The 16,190-nt window shown below is 37.2% G+C and overlaps 1 pseudogene; it reads left to right on the top strand.

The window, feature by feature from the left end:
- The window catches only part of LOC132650787 (zinc finger protein 658B-like), an 82,100-nt pseudogene extending 75,119 nt beyond the window's left edge, over positions 1-6,981 (top strand).
- Positions 6,982-16,190: the final 9,209 nt, after the last annotated feature.

The following is a 16,190-nucleotide window of genomic DNA, read 5'->3' as shown; positions in this document are numbered from 1 at the left end:
TGTGTCAGGAATTTTTTAGATTTAACATTTTCTTTGATGGATACATCGATTTCTTCCATTGTGTCTTCCACACCTGAGATTCTTTCTTCCATCTCTCATAATCTATTGGTTATGCTTACCTCTGTAGTTCCTGTTTTCTTCCCTAAGTTCTTTCTTTCCACAGTTTCCTCCATTTGTGTTTTCTTTAATTTTTCCAATTGTATCTTCAGATCTTGAGCTGTTTTGTTGATTTCCTTCACCTGTCTGAATGTATTTTCCTTCAGTTCCTTCAGCTGTTTGTTTGAACAATCTTTTGTTTCTTTAATTTCTTTCACTGATTTAAGTATTTCTTCTGTAAAGGCCACAAATTGTTTGGATGCAACTTCCTGTATTTCTTTACGTTTGGCTGTAATCTGTTTGTCTTTATCTTCTTCCATTTCTTTGCAGATGGCCATAATCTGTTTGACTTTATCTTCCTCTAGTTCTTTACACATTTTATTTGTTTCCTCTATTATCCTCTTCTTAAGCATAGATATAAGGTCATCTTCTTCAATTTCATTTATGCTGGGGTATCCAGGGCTACTTCCCCGTGGATAACTGGGTTCTGGAGACTCCATATTGCTCTGCCCTTTTTGAATTGAGCTTTTACACTTGCATCTACCCATTTGGCTATCTTAGATGTTGACTGTTAGTTTCTGGTGCTTCCTCAAATCTTGTGGTGGGGAGAATCCCCTTGGCAGGAAGATGATTTTTCCCAAAGGAGCCCTCCTTAGATTTTTAGGTATGGTCACTGAATGGCAGGTATTTTTCAGGAATTGCCACAGCTCATCTCAGGCATACACACCTGAGTAGTAATTGTGGCCTTTGTTAGTAAAGGGGGCTATCCTCTCACCCAGAGAAGTTCTGGAGACAGCTGCCCTGCTGCTGGATTTCTTGATGTAAATTTAGTGAGGTGCTGCTGTAACCTGAGTGCCCCGTGGTTTGGTCAGTTTAGTTAGGGATAACTGATTGTCCCTTGGAGCAGTATCTGGGGGTTGATCTCAGGGAACCCATGCTTCTGGAGGTCTGATATTGGGGCTCTCTGCCCCAGTATCCAAGTGGTAATCAGTGGCACATGAGCACTACTCTCATGTGTGCAGCAGGAGGCTAGAGTCTGGAGCCTGTGGATAACCAGAAACTTTTCTGGAGCTAGGTGTCCTGAGGTAGGGCCAGATATTTTCCCAACTTTGGGTTTTCTCCCAACAGGAAGACTCAGTCTGTGGTGTTTGACGTGGCATGTAGAATGCATAGGCAATTGCCAATGATGGTCCAAGCAGGTGACTGGGAAAGGAGCTGAGAACTTTTCCAAGAATGTTTCAATGTATGGTAGTTGTAGTGTGTGTGGGGGGGGAGTTGGCTGAGTTCTCTAATCTGGGACCTGCTGTTTCCCTGCCTGTGGGGTTTTCTCCAGACAGGGAAACCCATCCTCTAGTGTCCTGGGGCACACAGTTCTGTGATGGAGAGTAGGGCATGCAGGGCTAGCAGCTGGAGGCACACTTAGACATGACAGCTGTGCACGCACTGGTCTGCAGGACCTTTCCAGAGATAGACTGGGTGACCTGAGGTCAGTCCTGCTTTCTTCTTCCCTGTTTCTTTTCTAGACTCGGACTCCCAGTCTCTGGTGCCCTGGAGAACATAATTTACTCTGGAAAGGTTATCAGGACACAAAGGTGTATCCTGCAACCCGGGATATCTTCTGGGTTCTCGCTGAGTGACCTGAGAGTGGACCTGACTGACACCCACACCGTGGAGTTTCCTCTCACCTGGGAAACAGAATCACTGTTGCTTTAGGGCCCAGAGATCAGTCTTTTAGTTGCTGTACCAACATTGCTGTCCTACTCCTCAGACCCAATGTCCTCCTGGCACCGCCATCTTAAATTCCCCCCTTCTTCATCACTTTCAATTAATTTTGGTTGAAAGTCTATTTTATTAGATATTAGAATATCTACTCCTGCTTGCTTCTTGGGTTCATTTGCTTGAAAACCTTATTCCTGCTGCAACATCCCAGGGACTTTCCCAGAGAATAGCTGGGTGCTCTGAGGTTGGACCCGATTGTTTCCCTCATCATTAGTTTTCTTACATTTGAAACACAGTCAGTTGGGACCCACAGATCCAACTATTGGATGCCATGCAGTCTCTGCTACCCAGCTTATCAGACACAGTATGCAATCAGCCCAACCATCTGGGATCTATATTTTTAATTTTTACTGAATATGAGTATTTTGATTGTATGCATGAATATGCACCTCTTGTGTGCCTAATCCTCACAGTAGTCTGAAGATGTCTTCAGAACTCATGAACTTATAGCAATTGATAGTAGTAGGTCCCAGGTAATCACTGACAATTGAGCCCAATTATTTGAAAGAGCAGCAAGAACTCCTCACTGCTGAGCCATCTGTCCTGTTTTATGTTGCTTATTTATGATCAGCATTTACATTGTTAATATTTTCATCTTTCTATTTTTAGCTGTTTAAACATGCATTCCCTTTTAGTAAGATATCATTGAAGTTACAGTTTAAGTTGGGACAGTGCAGATTTCTGGAGAATAAATATACAACAGGAGTGAATGTATAATTCCTTGTAGAAGTTTCAGTAAAGACCTCTGAGTTCTTTCAATATTTTGTGTTTGTTTGATTGACTTTAAGAGGAGGCTCTGTCTTACTATATAGGTCTGGCTGTTCTAGAACTCTTTGAATAGATAATGCTGACATCCAGTTCAATAAGATACACCTGTGTCTGCCTCCTGAGTGATGGAATTGAAGGCATGGCAGAATACACCCCGCTTGTCCACCATTTTTTGTAGTTAGTAACTGTTAATAAATTTCTCTGATCTGTACTTAGTATTGTTCATCTGTTAATTTCTCTCTCTCTGTGTCTCTGTCTCTATGTCTCTGTCTCTCTATTTCACACTCTTCTCTCTGTTTATCTTTGTCCACATTAATTGCCATGTCTATTCCAAAGCTATATCCTCTTCAAAAAGTTCAGATATGATACAGTTAAAACTTGTTATTCCGTTTTCTTCTAAAATGACTTAGTGATAACATTAACACTTCTTTTTTAATAGAAAAGTTTTAATCTTTATTTTTAATCTATAGGCTACATTATTTAGTAAGGAGGATATACAAAACAATAATCAAAGAATAATCATGTGTTCTATTCCTTTTCTTTTGTCTGGTCACTCAGAAATATGGTGTTATTGGCTATGATTATTGTTGCTTGCCACTCACATTATTTTTATCCATGTATTCACTGTAGTCCACTTTCCCTTCCACAAATATATGAGCCCCCCTCTTCACATACTGATATGCCACATCCCTGAGAACTGGTCAAAACATAATATTCAGTACCATGTTGTCTTTTGACTGATGTTACCCATCTGTTCAGTGTCCCCTGATGAACACATCTCATTTGTTGCTATATAAAATATCATGACTGTGTTTTGTCCTTCCACTTGTATCATGACAGGGTCATGACCTACTCACGCAAGTAACTGAAGATGATTCATAGATTGCTCAAGAACCCAACTAATGGCTAATTTATATTCATGTCTTACAAACTGATGAAACACAGGTTTTTGAAGCACACCTTTGGTTTTTTTTTTTCAATCTAACCTTTTGGCTTTTTCATCTCCCCTACTTCACATCACACACAGCACCCAACTGTATAACATTCGCACTTCTGTGTCAGAAAATAAATTGCAGAAGCAGTAGAATTATATGATTATATTGACAATGACGTATAAATTATATTGTTGCCACTGTTTCTGTTGTACAAATGTATGGCATATTTTAGAATTCGGTGACCTTCAATGATGTGCATGTGAAATTCAGCCAAGAAGAGTGGGCCTTGCTGGAACCTTCCCAGAAGCAACTCTACAAAGATGTGATGCTAGAGACCTGTGAAAACCTCACTGCTATAGGTAAAACTGCAATTTTTCTTTCACTTTTAAAATAAAGAGACGGCTTTTACTTTGTTATTGATCCTCTTCTGTAATTCCAATTGAGAATGAGGAGGAATGAGGTAAATAAATCAGGCATGGTTCTCAGGGTCACAGAAGATAGTGATTTAAGTTTTGCCTTAATAATAACATGATATTTCCAATAATATATATTTTCTCGTACTATATTTTAGGCTACAATTGGGATGACCATAATATTGAAGAACAGTTTCAAAGTTCTACAAGTAATAAAAGGTAACTTTATGTGCATGTTGACACAGATATAAATCTTAAATTTTAATGTCCTGGAAGTCTGGTGTTTTTTGTTTTTTTGTTTGTTTGTTTGTTTATTGGCTGCTTTTTATTTTCTGTTTTTGAAATAGATTTGTTTCTGGGTATCTGTGACTTTCTTAGACTTGCTTGTTAGACCAGCCTGACCTCAAAATCACACAGATCTGCCTGCTTCTGCCTCCACAAGTGCTGGAATTGAAGGCATGTACCAGCACACATGGCTGTGTCCTGGAAGTTTTAAAGAAAAGCAACAGTGTAAAAACAGCACTGCTTTAAGTGTACTGATGATCATTAAAATCTCATAATTCCATGTACTTCAATGTCAGGTATCTGATTTGTGTTTACAAGACACTCCCCTAAGATAGAAGAAAATAAAATAATATTGTAACAAAAATACCATTTGAATCGTATGGACATTACAGCTACTGACTTGAACTGCCAATCTGTTTATTCTCATTCTATCTACTCGGATATTGTAAGAGGTATACACACTGAATTGGTGATCAGTATGTGTCCAAAACCTTCTAATAAGCAAAAAAAATCATAGTAGAACCAGTGTTACTCATTTTCATGCAGTAACATTGTAAAGTTTAGTGAAAGGAACAGCTTATGAGAATCAAGAATATTGTTGTGGAGAAACCTTAATCCCTATATGACATGTCTATGATGAACAAAAAAAAACAAACTGTGTTAATTCAATGTGGGAATCTTTATTATTTTTGTAAATTAAACTGGTATATCACATGTTTCTAAGACACATGAGCATAGGGATATTGAAAGAAACAGTGTCCCTCTCTTTCTCCAAGAACAATTGATTTGGTAGTAGTCCCCACTGTGAGTAATTTTTCTGAATGTGATAAATGGTTACTGTTAATTTGTTTTGCAACTTCACTGAGAATTCATCAGCAAACTCATATTGCTGAAAATTCCTATGAATACTAGGATTTTGGAAATTCTGCTTGTCTTAGCTCACTTTGTAAATGAAGTAGCATGCATACAGTACAAAAATTTGTGAATGGAATTGCTGTGGTAAAACTCTGAATACTTACAATATTCTTCATATATAGGAGAAAATCTCTTATAGAAAAATGATGCTATAAAAGTGATCCACATGACAAATGCTCTTACCACCACAGGGATCTTCAAAAATACCCATAATGAAGGGGAATACCATGAATGTAAATAAAGTGATAAAACTTTAAAATGTTATTCTTCTTTACCATTAGATCAAATTATGAAATTAACTCAATGACTGGCTCTTTGGTCTCCCTACCCCCGAAGGGAGGAGCAGTCCTGTTAGGCCACAGAGGAGGGCTTTGCAGCCAGTACTGAAGATACCTGATGAAACAGGATCAGATGAATGGGGAGAAGGTCACCCCTATCAGTGGACTTGGAAAGGGGCACGGTGGAGATGAGGGAGGGAGGGAGGGACTGGGAGGGAATGAGGGATCGGGACACGGCTGGGATACAGAGTTAATAAAATGTAACTGATAAAAAAAATAAAAAAAGAAACTCATGAAAAAAAAGAAATTAATTCATATAGATAAATATATTTATTAGTGTAATGAAATGACTGGGGTAAATCTTTCACATGTGCCAATTTTCTTTGCAGGCATGAAAGCAGTCATACTGGAGAGAAACCCTTTAAATGCACTCTATGTGGTAAAGCCTTCCCCTATATCACTGTTCTCCTATGGCATAAAAGAACACATACTGGAGAGAAACCTTATGAATGTAACCAGTGTGGTAAAGGCTTTGCAGAAAACAGTCATCTCTTAAGCCATAAAAGAACACACACTGGAGAGAAACCTTATGAATGTAACCAGTGTGGCAAAGCCTTTGCACAAAACAGTCATCTCATAAGCCATAAAAGAACACACACTGGAGAGAAACCTTATGAATGTAACCAGTGTAGTAAAGCCTTTGCACAAAACAGTACTCTGTTAAGCCATAAAAGAACACACACTGGAGAGAAACCTTATGAATGTAACCAGTGTGGTAAAGCCTTTGCACAAAACAGTACTCTCTTAAGCCATAAAAGAACACATACTGGAGAGAAACCTTATGAATGTAACCAGTGTGGTAAAGCCTTTGCAGAAAACAGTCATCTCTTAAGCCATAAAAGAACACACACTGGAGAGAAACCTTATGAATGTAATGAGTGTGGCAAAGCCTTTGCAGGAAACAGTACTCTCTTACGCCATAAAAGAACACACACTGGAGTGAAACCTTATGAATGTAACCAGTGTGGTAAAGCCTATGCACGAAACAGTACTCTCTTAAGCCATAAAAGAACACACACTGGAGAGAAACCTTATGAATGTAACCAGTGTAGTAAAGCCTTTGCACAAAACAGTACTCTGTTAAGCCATAAAAGAACACACACTGGAGAGAAACCTTATGAATGTAACCAGTGTGGTAAAGCCTTTGCACAAAACAGTACTCTCTTAAGCCATAAAAGAACACACACTGGAGAGAAACCTTATGAATGTAACCAGTGTGGTAAAGCCTTTGCAGAAAACAGTCATCTCTTAAGCCATAAAAGAACACACACTGGAGAGAAACCTTATGAATGTAATGAGTGTGGCAAAGCCTTTGCAGGAAACAGTACTCTCTTACGCCATAAAAGAACACACACTGGAGAGAAACCTTATGAATGTAACCAGTGTGGTAAAGCCTTTGCACAAAACAGTAATCTCATAAGACATAAAAGAACGCATACTGGAAAGAAACTTTATGAATATACCCAACGTGATAAAGCCTTTGCACAGCAGAGTAGTCTCCGAAAACAGGAAAAGACACACAGTGAAGAGAAGCCTGGTGAGGGTAATTAGTGTGATAAAGCCTTTGCATGTAACAATCATCTCCTAAGACAACAACACATTCTGGAGGGAAACTATATGAATATAACTATGTGGCAAAGCCTTTGCACATAACATCTCCTAATACATAAAATAACACTTACTGGAAAAATGTCTGACTGTAACCAATGTGAAAAAACTTTTGGACTTCAGAATAATCTCCACACTCATGAAAGAAATCCTAATGGACCGAAAGCCTGTGAGTGCTTTTTACATGGTGAAACCATTCCACATTTGTATAATCTTCATCATCATGAAAGGATTCATAATGGAGGAAAACCTTATGAATGTATTAAAATTGTGAGGCCTTGCACAAATCTAGAGTCATCATCATAATAAAAGTATCCTTACTGGAGAGGAATTCTGTGACTATAAGCAATGTGGAAATGCCTTTGTGTACTTTGGTCCACTGAGATCCAACAGAACTGTAAAACTAGCTCAATGGAAATGACCTCCCTTTTCTAAAGTGGAAAGGGAATAGGGTTGGAATAGGAATGGAGGGTAGTACTGGGGCAGAGAAGGGAGGGGGACTACGATTGGAATTTAAAGTAAATAAACTTATTTTTAAAAAGAATACAATGAATGGTGAATATCAATTACATGAAAAAGCATTATAAAATGTGTTTAGGGAAGACTTTTTGATAAAACTGATTCTCAACATTTACTATTTTCAATTGTCTCACTTTTGACAAGAAAAGTTTAGTCCAATGTGTGAATATGTAGGGAATGGTGAACTAACACTAGCTAGGAAGTTCTCTGAGAGTAACACAACAGTGGTAGCCTGTAGAAGTTTCTTTGTGTACACATACTTATTGTTCCAGGGGTTCTATTGAAAACCATCACAACCCAGACTGAATTTTGAGATGTGAGGGAGGAGGCTTTCTCTTCCATGTATGACCCTGCTGCTGGCCTAGTTGTGTAACCTTGGCAAGGATGAGTTTTCTGTGCCTGACTTCAACTGGGGAGTGTCTTTAGACATAGATGCAACTAGCCAAATTTGATAGATGGCCTTTGACACAGATCCCTGATAACTCTTCTCTCCCTTCAAATATAGGATAATTAGGTTCTGTGTTCTTGTTCATATGATAAGAATGTGCTGTTTAATGAAAATCAAACATCCTTGAAGTGCCTAGTTTTAAACAATTATCTACACCTATCCTTGGAGCATCCCAGTCACTACCCAAGGCGTAGATAGCCTCTGTTTTCTGGAATTAAAGTTGAACTTACTTTCTGAGGTCGTTCCCAGTGTGTCTGATCACTGTTATGCTTGTGGGTCTTCCAAGCTTTATACCTCATCTTCTGGCCCTCCTTCCTTCCTGGGCTGGTAGGAAACAGCCTCCAAGCAGGCTTTTCTCTGAAATGCTTGTGATAAAATGTTTCACACATCATATCATTTCAAATTTCACATGTTTCTGGATATGAGATGCTAAAACACTGTCTTGGGGGTGGAACTCTTTAAAATGAGTTATACCTGGTGTTGATTTCACAGTAAGCTTGCAGGCAAGCTTCATGGTATGAATTCTTCTGAGGTGAGCACAGTGGCCTATGGAGAAGAAATAAGAGCAGAAATTTTATTTCCCTGTTTTTCATAGCTGAAAAGTGTTCCAATAAAGTATGGGAGGATTGCAGATCAGGGGAACTCCCATTTTGAATGGACTAGGGACAGGGATTGTGGGTAACACAGAGGGAGGATGGGACCAGTAAGAGTTGAGGGAGTGACCTTCAATCAGCATATATAATAAATAAATTGTGAAAAATAAAAACAATTAGCAAAATAAAAAAATAGTAAGTAAAACAAAACAAAAGAGCAAAAATTTGAGTTTAGTTTGGGTAACTGCCCTCCCTCAAAGAGAATAAGGAAGATCTATAGATAGAAAAGAAAAACAGAATCTTTGTCTTTATCACCTTTCTTCCCTGTGGGCTCACTTGAAGATTACTATCCAATGGAGACCATGCTTCTCTCTCTGAAATTTATGTTACCATAGAAGTAGGATTCAAACCTGGAACTAATGGCAGAGGTTCCTAGTTAACATATCAAATCAAATCTACCTGCCATTTTCTCCCAGCAATCTTTAACTCCTTCCATATTGTCTAGTCCTCCAGGCTAGTACAGCCCATGCAATATCCTGATTCTTCTTCCCATGGCCTGAGCTAACCACACTCCCCACTCAACCATATATAGGCAAACTATTTTGGCTACCTGGTCCTGTCAAAAGCCATGCAGGAGCAACAGCAGAACAGCTGTAGAATTCATGGAATGTGGCTCCCCTGTTAGCATAGTCATGATGAGTTTGTCTTGGCATAGCATAATCCCAAGAACTGCTTTTCCTGAGGACTTTGTGCTCTTATGTAGCATATCCCTTCTTGTTGCCCTTATGATGTCCACATACCTTATAACATGACTTGTATGAAAACTCTAAGAAGGCTTCTATCTCATCACTGGGCAATATGACTGGCATTTAAAATTAACAATGCTTGATCTCTTTTCACATGTTTACTGGAGCAGATTAATGAATTAACCACTGTCCTTGAAAGGATCCATAGATATAGATTGTTAGCAATGACCATTATACTTAGAAACAATTTGGAAAAATAGATCGTTTAACAAGGTCAGGGAAGATGTTTTTGCTAATGGTTCTGATGTAAAAAATCTTAGAGAACAATTTAAAGTTAAGAAAAGTACACTATTAATAGTAAAGCCGTGGATGTTTTAAGGTTGATGATCTGAAACAATAGCCCAAGGTAGCATTGGCTGTCTGGACTCCATCAAACTGCATCTAAAACTGAGACAGCAGTTAATTCCCCTATATTGGTTTTTCCCCTCAGCTTCTTGATGTGATTTAATAAAAATGATTAGTGAGTAGATGCACACCCCTTTAAGATTTAAAGTACAGTTGCCAATACCATGCCATTTTTTATTACTGTTGCCCTATAGTACTACTTGAGATCTTGGATGAAGATACCTCCAGAAAATATTTATTGTGCAGGCATTTTTTTTAAATCAATTCTGGGTTTTTTGTTTTTCCATATGAAACTGAGAATTGTTCTTTCAAGGTCTGTAATGAGTTGTGCTGGTATTTTGATTGGAATTGCATTGAGTCTTTAGATTTCTTTTGGTAGAGTGGCCATTTTTACTATGTTAATCCTCCAATCCTGGAGTATGGGAGATCTTCTGATATCTTCCTTTTTTTCATACAAGTCATTCTCTTGCTTGATTAGAGTCACACCAAGGTACTTTATGTTATTTGTGGCTTTTGTAAAGGGGTTTTGTTTCCCTAATTTCTTTCTGATCCCATTTGTCTTTTGTATAAAGGAGGGCTTCAGAATTTTTAAATTTAATTCTGTATCCAGTCATTTTGCTGAAGTTGTTTATCAGCTGTAGGAGTTCCCTGGTTGAATTTTTTAGTGTTATATCACATCATCTGCAACACAAGCTGGACTGGATGTGGAGAAAAGGGAACCCTTCTCCATTGCTGGTGGGAATATAAACTTGTACAACCACTTTGGGAATCAATCTGGTGCTTTATCAGAAAATTATGAATAGTGCTACTAGAATATTCAGTTATACCAACTCTGGGCATATATTAAGAAGATTATCAACCATACAACAAGGACATTTGCTCAACTCTACTCATAACAGCTTTATTGACAATAGCCAGAATCTGGAAACAACTTAGATGTCCCCAAACCGAGGAATAGACACAGAAATTGTGGCACATTTATACAATGCAATATATTCAGCAATTAAAAACAAGGAAATTAGCAGGCAAATGGATGCAACTAGAAAAGACCACCCTCTCTGAGTGAGGTATCCAGAAGCAGAAAGACACTTATGGTATATACTCACTTATATGTGCATATTAGTCATATAATATAGGATTAAAATACTAAAATCTATAGTCGTAAAGGATATAAACAACAGGAAGAACCCTAGGGAAAATGCTTAATCCTCATTTAGAAGGGAAAACAGGATAGACATCAGTAATGAGAGGAGACATGGAACAGGGCAGGAACCTACCACAGAGGGCCTCTCAAAGAATCTACCTAGGAGGGTATTGAAGCAGATGGTTAGACTCATAGCCAAACTTTGGGCAGAGAGCATGGAATAATATGGAAGATTCAGGAGATAGAAAGACATGGATGGGAGAGGCCTTCCACAAGGAGTCCAATTGAGCCAAAAAATATGGGACCTGGGAGTTCTGTTCCAACCAAGGACCATGCATGAAGAACACCTAGAACCCCTGCTCAGATGTAGCTCATAAGTATCTCAGTTTCCATGTGAGTTCCCTATTAAGGGTAACAGCATCTGTCTCTGACATGAACTCAGTGGCAGGCTACTTGATCAACTACTCCTGGAAGGTGCAGGCTTGCCAGGCCAGAGAGGAAGAAGGTGCAGCCATTCTTGGTAAGACTTGAGAAGATAGTAGGAAAGGAAGACTTCCCCTTTCATTGGACTAGGAGAGGGGTATAGGGGTAGAAGAGGGAGGTAGTTTGTAACTGGTGGAAGATGAAGGAGGGGCTTACAGCTAGAAAACAAAGTGAATAAACTGTAATAATAAAAAAGAAAAAAAATTAGGTGTTTTTTTTTTTTTTCCTGAGATGGCTGGACTCAGGCAACTGTCTCTTAAAAACAACTAGAAAGAATAGTATTTCATCTCTACTCATTTTCCTTTTTTCCTGTAATACTATATATAATAAATACCCTTGGTAAAATTCAGTGGTTTGTCATATATTCCTAGTATTATAATATTGTAAAATATTTTACAAATCAAATTTTGATGTTAAGTGTGTAAAAATAGTTTATGAAAAATTGGCTTTAATTTTCAAAGGAGCAAAGAATGATTACTCAAAACTCTGGAGGGTGAAAATGGAAGGAAAATCGATGGAAGAATAAATAATATATAAATAAATTAATATCTCTTACACAGTAATTATAACATTTAGGTTATTGAGATTTAAAAAAAAACATACACAGAATATTTCTCAAGTAAACAATGTAAGCTATTATTAATAGCTGTTATGCATGCACCCTGAGGTATTTCTTTATATTATTCCTCTTGTCACTGAAATGTGTTCTTTGACAAGTCATGCCACTACACCCTGATGTTCAGGCTCTAATACTGACTATTCAATTCTTATTTCAGAGCACTGACTGCTTTTAGCCCAATTAGGACTGAAGTCAAACAATGTTTGATTTCTGTTTCTAGCTCAGGTCATAACTTTTGATGATACATTTTGAGTTCATCCACAATTTCAAAGTAAAATGATTGCCTTTCTTGAAATGTTAAATGTTTTCTCTTGCTCTTGCACACACACACACACACATGATACATGTAATAGCAGTTATTGGCAACACAAGACTTGAAATTGAAAGAGCCAAAAGAGGGCTATATGAGAGATTTTGTAGGGAAGACAGAAACAAGAAATAATGTGATTATGTTAAAAAGAGATTTCAATTATAAAGAAAGATGGAAAGTCTTAGAGTAACTCCCCATTCACTAATGAAAATAAAAGATAACAATTTTTAGGATATATAAGGATAATAGTAAGGGCTGTTGTTGGAGCACATAGCTAAAAGAACCATCTCATCATGTCACCTTGAAGCATGCAGCTTCTCAAATCCATTGGACATCCAAAGGAAGTAATGCTCATAACACCCTCAGAAATTATAGTTCAATTTTTGTAGCATTTATAACAGATCATTGTAGCATTTCCCTTGGAACTTCACCAACAATAAACTGTCCAAACTTTCAAAAAAAACTCAAAAAACCAAAGTACATGTTTCCATGAATATAAAAAATATGAATAATATTATATTTTGCACTCATGTGATTCAGGACAATCAAGTCCATTCTATCTTAGCACATGGTAAGCTGTGCTTCAGTAAACATGAGTGTAGATGTATGCTGAACCAGCCCAAGTCACCTGTTTCTTATGGATATCAGTGCAACTCTTCATTCAGTGTGTACAGTACATACTCTTTTAAATTGACTCAAGAATTTTAGGTATTTATGTGAACTCTATAAGATAAAGTTCCCCTAAACTTTTTTGGTCCACTTTCTTCTACTGTCTCCTTCCATCATTTACACAGAGATGCTGTCCAACCTGGATGATAAAGAGTGTTCAGTAGATGCAGCAGAAGAATGGATATTGTTGTCTAGTCCATTCTGTTAGTTCCTGTCTTTCTATTGGAGAATTGAACATCCAAGTTGAGAGATTTCAATGAGCAATGTTTATTATTTCCCTTTATTTTGTAGTTATGGTGTGGGGTTTTTGCCTCCTAATTTGATGCTTGAGATTATTCATTCTTTCTCTCTTGAGAGATCAGGAGTTATTCTAAAGAGCCTGAATTTATATGCAACCTAGTATTATCAACTTGAAACTTTTAATATCCCTTCTTTGTTTAATATAATTTCTTTACATTTAATGCTTTAATTTTATGTGCTGAACACAATTTCTTTTCTGGTACACTTTAATTGTTGTTCTATATACTTTTAATAGGCTACCCCTTCTTCATTAGGTTAAGGATACATTCTCCTATTATTTGGCTGAAAATATTTTCTAGGATTTTGATGTGAGTTTTTTCTTCTTTTTCTATTTCTATTATTCATAAATTACTTTTTCGCACTTTTCAGATTTTCTGGTTCTTTTGTGCATGGCTATTTAACATTTCTTTTGACACAATTGTTGTTCTTCTTTTACTTCTTCTTCTTCTTCATCATCATCTTCTCATCCTTCTCCTCTTACTGCTTCTCTTTTTTTTTTCTCCAACTCCTCCTTCTTTATTCTTTCTCTTCATCCTCCTCCTTCTCCTTTTTTTTTTCTTTTAAAAATAGTCACTTTACTTACATATTCATCCGGATTAAAGTTTTCCCTTCCTTTAATCCTGGAAACTCTTTCCTATCTCCTCTCCTATCCTGTCTAAATTCTCCCTCATATTAAAAAGGGAGGGCTATAATGTATAATAAGAAAATAAAATAGCAAAAAGATAAAAGTAAGCACATCCGAGTAGGAAAAGAAAAAGAAAAAGAGCCCAAGTTGGGAAATGATGCAGACTTGTTCATACATGCAGGAATCTCATAGAATATTAAACTTGAAGCAATGGTATACACACAGAGGACATGTAGCTTTAAAAATAGAAAAAAAAATCTTCAGCAAATTAAAATGAGAACTATGATAAAAAAATTTAAATGCATGCCAGAATTCTAGGACATGGTAATCTAAACTTGCCAGTGAGGGAAATTTTTGGCCATCTACCTATTGGAATGTACTCTTAAAAATACAATTAAGAGTAGTCCCTTGGATAAAATGAGTGTCCCTTGGAGAAAACTACATTTTCATTTGCAAGCACTTATCAATTAGAGATAGGGCTAGGGGCAGAACACTAAAGGCCTAGTGCATGCTGCCTCAGTCTCTCACAGTTTATCTATTCTTCAGTCCTCTTAATTTATAGTGCTTTGTTCTTTGATATCCTCTTTCTTTTCTGGCTCTTACACTCTTCTGGCTGAATTACTTAAGAGCCTGATGGGCATATTCTGAGGTCTCTCACTGACTGTCTATTTTCTCTATGGGTCTCTGATTTTGTCTCCATCAGATGCAGGATGACATTTTTTTGATGATGGCTGAACAAGATACTGGTCTATGAGTATAGCAAAATGGTGTATTTTTAGTAGAATGCAGTATTTGCTTTTCCCCCAGAACCATGGGCTGTGTAATTTCTATTTCTTGATCAATAAACCAGTGTCAGGTGTGGATTCCATCATGTGAAGTGGGCCTTAAGTCAAACTATAGATTGGTTTTTACTCCTACAACTCTTGCACTAATATGTCTTACACGTAGAAAATTGTTATAGTTCAAAAGTTTGGTAGCTGGGTTAGTGTTTATGTTTATCCTCTTGTAGTTGCAGAGTATTTCCCATATCAAAGTTGCTAGAATGTAAGTGTGAAGGTTCTATGTAGGCACAAGCTCTATTTATCTATGTTCAATGTAGTTTAAGTGTTGTCTCCAGAAATAGGGCACTGCAGTCAATTTATGGAAAGCTGCTATAGTCTTGGCAAAAGCCTGTATTGTTTTGGCATTACAATCACACTACTTTGGCCAATACCTCAGTTAAATATAAACCATTACCAGTACTGGATGCTTAATTTAGTGACAAGAGATTTCCAGTTGGTACTTTGTTCTTGTGTGGTGATTTCATTTATATTGGCTTCTTATATGTATATATTTTAGAAAGTTTCTATTGCATTAGGTTTCCACTGTGCCAAACAAATGACCCTTAATTTTACCTTTCTTTTCTCATGTTACCTTTTCATTGCCCTCTTCCTTTCCCAATCCCCCTCAATTCTATCTTTTTAGCCCACCTTCCACTTATACCAAGTATTTTATTTCCCTTTCCTATGGAGAAATCTCTGCCTCCCCTAAGCTCCAGTTCTTAATCTGTATGTATCCCCTACAGTATTATGTTCAGTTGCTTGCTTATCATACATCTTGCAACTGATATATATGTAAAACAAATACATACCCTATTTCTCTTTTGGGGTCTAGGTTCTCTCACTCTCAGTTACCTGAAAATGTGCATTTACCTTCATGTTTCATGATTTGATTTTTTAAATATGTGAATAATAGTTGATTACGTAAATGCACTAGTACTATAACAAAAAATAGAAATACACACTGGAAAGCTAGAAATACACACTGGAAAAACAGATAAAATCTTCATAAATGGTACTGACCAAACTAGATGTATATATGTAGAAACATAGAAATAGGAGCTTATTTTCACATAAAGTCACCTCAAATGGATTAAAACCTCACCAAAGTTCATATACAGTTAAAGCCATGAAGTCAGCACAGCTATTTGACAAAGATCCAGAACAGCTGAGCTGCATGTTACAATATGCAGCTCATGCTATCTTTCAGGCTTGGTCTTGATCTCCACTTGCTACATGCTTAGAGGGCTTTCAGTACTTGTACAGCCTGGGGAGAAATGGAAAAATTTTTAATGAATCATTTATGTCTTCACTCTGTTGTACTGCTTATAAGCTTCCCCACAAAAATCCTGAGCATACTGCCCCTCTCATTTT

The sequence above is a fragment of the Meriones unguiculatus genome, assembly GCF_030254825.1.
Source record: "Meriones unguiculatus strain TT.TT164.6M chromosome 13 unlocalized genomic scaffold, Bangor_MerUng_6.1 Chr13_unordered_Scaffold_33, whole genome shotgun sequence".
In the NCBI taxonomy this organism is placed as follows: domain Eukaryota; kingdom Metazoa; phylum Chordata; class Mammalia; order Rodentia; family Muridae; genus Meriones; species Meriones unguiculatus.
The sequence above is the reverse complement of the archived record's forward strand: the minus strand, read 5'-3'. Positions and strand labels throughout refer to the sequence as shown.